This window comes from Epinephelus moara, chromosome 24, assembly GCF_006386435.1.
Source record: "Epinephelus moara isolate mb chromosome 24, YSFRI_EMoa_1.0, whole genome shotgun sequence".
In the NCBI taxonomy this organism is placed as follows: domain Eukaryota; kingdom Metazoa; phylum Chordata; class Actinopteri; order Perciformes; family Serranidae; genus Epinephelus; species Epinephelus moara.
The window spans coordinates 17,120,874-17,126,261 of NC_065529.1; the positions used below are offsets into that span (position 1 = coordinate 17,120,874).

The window sequence follows — 5,388 nt, forward strand, 5'->3', positions numbered from 1 at the left end:
TTTTTTTCCCCGTTAAAGGGTTTTTTTTGGGGAGTTTTTCCTTCCGCTGCGAGGGTCATAAGGACAGAGGGATGTCGTATGCTGTAAAGCCCTGTGAGGCAAATTGTGATTTGTGATATTGGGCTTTATAAATAAAATTGATTGATTGATTGATTGATTGATTGATTGATTGATGGTGTTTTGGGACATTTAAACATGCAGTGAAAGGATTAAGGGTGAAGAAATCTGTGTGTTTTTCTTACCGTGGGCCAGAATGAGGCCCACAGCACTGGGCTGTGACAGAGGCAGCATGGGGACGTTCATCTTCATGGTGGTGCTGTAGGAGGCGTGGATGTGAAGTCTGCACTGTAAAGACATGATAATTAGGGTAATGTTGGTTTAAAGTCAACAAGCTCACTGCAGACACTCATACTAATTCCACAGAAACAAAAACAGGACAGATTTAATGACATGTCAAGCACTGAAACAGCTTGTAACATAAATAAAACACCCAAGACATAATGAAAAGTACATGCACACAAACATGTATAATGCATATTCAAATATGATGTATATAAATCTGTGGGTGTCTTACTCTGTTAGGCCTGTTGGTGGAGGTCTCAGTGTCACACTGGCTGTTCTGCGGTCTGCGCAACGTCTGCCATTTTGCTCCTTGGTCAAAGGTGATCACCGTCTCCACAACACCATCTGCAGTCAGTAAGATTCACCTCAATTACCATCAGGATCCATATAGATATTCTTTACATGTTTAGCCCATAGCCTGCAGACTATAAAATACAAACTTTACCTGACCCTTAACAATTTATTAAAACATTTCCTCAGTTTCTGGACTGATGATGATGATATCACTATAGGAAGAAAACCAGAGAGAGCATACCTCTCTGCCCTTCCATGTGCACACAAGGAAAGCCTGAGGCAGAGGGAGCAAATTTCCCTGCCCTTCCATGCGCCTACATGGAAAGCTATTGCTAATGTATGGTAGGCATTAAAAAACATACAGTACGTACATGTGATGAGATGTTCAGTGTGGTTAACTACCTGTCCCTAGTGTCATGTGACAGCAAATTATTTTTCATTTGAATACACTTTTCACAAATTAGGAAATCAATCCATCAGTCCAAAAGCAGCACACTGTTTTGCCCCACATTAAGTATGTCTTGATGTATGTATTATATGCAACTTAACATAACTTTTTGTAATTAAATGGAAAGATAAGAATATCATATTTTAAAATGTTGACAAAAATTAACTACATGAGTCGTCTTAAATGCTGAAGTATTATGTAACGTGCTGCTGACCCACCCTCTGTGAGTACGCTGGTCATGTAGACGCCCCTGAGTGAAGTAATGGCAGTGAAGTCAGTGTCACTTCCTGTGGTCGTGTAAAGGTGGCGCTCCAGAGACTTGGAGAACACGGCTCCTCTGTCATCTGACACGTAGATGGTTCCAACACCAGAGTCTGGACGACACAGTACACACACAGACACAGCACATGAGTTTGGAGGAAACACTGTATGACAGCCCAGAGGCTTCTGCCCAATGATCCCCACGGAGAAACTTCCTGCAGCTTCAGGATCTTTCTCAAGGACATCTAATCAGACTGTCTGCATGAAGGTCATTGTGCCTTATAAACATTATTGTTAATCATTAGCATCATCTGTAATTATCAATGCTGTCAAAATCATCATCATCCACATCAATCATCCCTGTCCGCATCCTCACTGGTTCTGACCTCCAGGGTCGTCCACGTGCATGAATATCATGTCCTGATTGGCTGCCAGGATGGAGTAGAACTGCTCGTGGTTGACAGTAGGAAGCTGAGCCATGTTCCACACCTCACCACCGTCCACTGACACGTGGATCATACGCTCTGTACCCTACACACAAACACAAATGACAGAAATATTAAATGTTAAGCCACGTTAAAGGGCCACAAATTATCTTACACCTGCTTGATCGTGAGAGTTTGTTCCACATTAATCCTGAACATATAATAACAATTTCCCATTTAAACCTCCTGTTAAGGTATATAAAAATATCTGGGTGGTGACATCCAATCTACTTACCTTTGCATTTACACCTACTATCAGTAGTGTTTTCATTGTCTCAAATCAACCTGCCACAGTCTAAATATGTAAATTAGTTAGGTGGGTCTGGCAGTCAGCAAACATGGCTCATCCCAAGTCATGGAAAGCAATGCCATGGACAGGGGTCACTTTGTGCCGGGGAAAACTATCTCTACAGCTACCAAATGGAGCTTTAGCCCGTCATCCTCAGCCAGCAGGAAGAGACGGAGTTAGGTGATTTTTATCTTCAGAATGTGGTCACGCTGTACGGACTGCATCAATCGACCTGGCTGAGATCTGATCACAATACGTGAGTAAAAAATACCTCCAAATGTGGCCTGGCTGATCTGATCACAATGCATATTGCGTGCATTTACACCATGCATTAACATATGTTTTTCCTTAATCTCACTACACATCGCATGTCGACGCCAGGTGAAAATGGGGTCAAGGATGGCTAGATACCACTTGTGATAAGTGAGAAAATATGTTTTTGGGAATATGAATAAACTGGCCCTTTGAGTCTTTACCTTCTAAAATGCACAGAGGAAGGTTAAATCTGTACAAAAATGTTACTGAGTGTCTAAATATATACAGACCAGGAGGGCACAAACAGGTATTACGCAAAATGTAAAGGCCACACACCTTTATGGGGGATAGAAAACCAAAACCTATAGATGTCAATGCAATTTGATGTGTGTTTGGATAACAGTTTCAACAAGTTTGTGCACATTTATTTCTTTTTAAACAAACATTTGTTTTATAGACATGCCTTTTAATAATTTTGCGACCTTGCCTGAACCTGAGTATTCAGGAGATCTTAATAAATTAAAGTCGATCACCGTCTTCTCCATTCAGTCTTCCCTAATTCAAGTGCATCAATGACAGAACATCCCAACTTCATTATATATTTGATTGAATCACCAGGTATTGTAGGCTAATTATTGTCTGTAAATAACCAACTGTTTGACCCGTAGGCTGAGGTTTAGTTGGAGACAATAGTCTGATGCTGCTATGACTGTACTGCAGCAGCCTGGCATTCAAGCTAGCTATCCATCAGTAGTAACTGTCATCAGCATCGATCAGCCATTTACCACACTGGCTTTGGTTAACGTGCTACCCAACAGTTTTTCAGCATTTTCTTATTTCTCTTCTTATGTGACAGCGTGTTTCTTTCCCCCAAAAGGGGGCGTGGCCCTGGCTATGATGCAATGCTGGTCTGGTCTATTGTGAATGACCAGACCATGTAGGTATATAAAGAAACATTACACAGACAGGGTTGCGTGAATAAACACACACAAGTGCATATTTAGACAAACTGTATGCATCAGAAAACGATGCAAGGCAGATTGGAACACACACATTCTGCTCATAGATTGAACACTTGCACACACGCACACGCACACACACACACACACACACACACACACATACATACACACACACACACACACACACATACCATGCCAGTCATGATGGAGGCAAAAACAAAGCGCCCTCCCAGTACAAAGGAGTAAATTCTTGTTGCAATGGTCTTGAAACTTCGACCATAGTCTGCTGTCTTCTTCAGCTCCAACATTCCTTTGTCACCTGAAAGAAAGTAGAGTTACTAAGATGTAGTTCAGAATCTTAAATATATGTGTGACTATACTATCTTCACTTACTGCACGATCCATTGTAGTTTGTTGTGAAGTAGATGCTGTTTTTTGGACCCCTGTGTGTGAGAAAAAGAAACGGTGAAGAAAAGAATCTCGAGGAAGGAACGATCTTAGAGTGCTCGCATGTTTTTGAACATCTGAAAGTTGTCTGAGTTCAAATGTAAATCCACTTTTGGAATTTGTAGCGATCACAGATTATGGTTGTGGTTTCTTCTAAGTGCTGTGCGAGCGAGGCACTTATCGACCCCCGGGCGGCGGTCCAGGCCCTCTCTGGCTTTGTTCGCTGCCAAAGGGGACGAAGGTTTTCACACTGCAAAGATTCTGCCGGTTCAAGGACTGTGGGCTGAATAAGAATGCCGTTGCTGACTCATGATTCACTCTGACAGCAGCCTGCCTCTCTCTCTCTCTCTCTCTCTCTCTCTCTCTCTCCAGTCAATTTAGGTTGGGGCCTAAATAACAGCTGTGGTCACGCAGAGCTATCACAATGTTCCCACAATGCAGCGCTAACAACCGCAGGCTGACACTACAACCTCATGTGAACTCTGGTGCCCAAAAGAAACCAGAGACAGGAAAACGATCCAAACTGTGGGGAGAAAAAACAGCTGGAAAAACAAAAATTGGACAAAAAACACACACAAACACACAAACACACTCCTGTTGTAGCAAAAACAAAGATGCACATGGTGGCTGTTTGGCCACAAATATGGACAGAGCTGTTTCACACCCTGTCAGTGTGTTATGTCCTGCTTTGACAACTTTTTTTTCACTCTAAGCCAATTAAGTAAATTATATTATATATAAAAGTAGTGACATGTATTAAGGGACTGTATGAAAACTATTATTGGTGAACTTGGGGTCAGAGAAGGAGAGGGGGTTTTAGTTCTTTACTGAGGGGAGGGTGGTCTAATTTTATTTTGGAAGAAAAGAATCTTTAGAGGAAAGGGTATATAAATTTTCCATGACACAAATATATATATTTCATTTCATCCTTTTCCACTGAGATTTAGTGTTTACTGATTTACTACAGTGTGTGCGCCATGGATCATAAAGGCACTTTTTGCCATAAGCAGAGAACATCAATCATGTCCCAGCTATAGTACCAAAAATCAGTTTAGTGAAACAGTAGATGTGTGTCTTTTTAGTTTGAAGATTGTGCCATTTTTACAGTGGCCAACAGTTACCTTAGCTTCAGTCTGCATTATAGCAGAACTACAGTTAAGTTAAATGCTCGATGAAGAGTTAAAGGGACAGTTCAACCAAAAATCAACAATACATTTTTCCTCTTACCTGCAGTGCTATGTATCAATCTAGACTGTTTTGGTTTGAGTTGCTGAGTGTTGGAGATATTGGCTGCACAGACATCTGCCTCTGATTTTTGGTGCACTCAAAGCACCAAAAATCACTGCACAGAAGGAAGAGTGCATCTGCTCATGGATGAGAGGCTCGTGTTCCTGACAGCACGAGATGTGAATATTGGTGGTGTCCTCTTCAGCTCAGCTGTAACATTAGCCAGCTCAGTGGTGCTAGGGTGACCATATTTTGATTTCCAAAAAAGAGGACACTCGGCCGGCCACGACATAGCCAACTTAAATGATACTCGCAGTTTACTCAAAGATGCCTTATAATTTTAATATATTTAAAATTTATATGTATGGATAGAAAATT

General features: G+C 41.4%; 1 pseudogene; it reads right to left on the reverse strand.

The window, feature by feature from the left end:
* The window catches only part of LOC126386517 (sortilin-like), a 25,530-nt pseudogene that overhangs the window by 8,480 nt on the left and 11,662 nt on the right, over window positions 1-5,388 (reverse strand).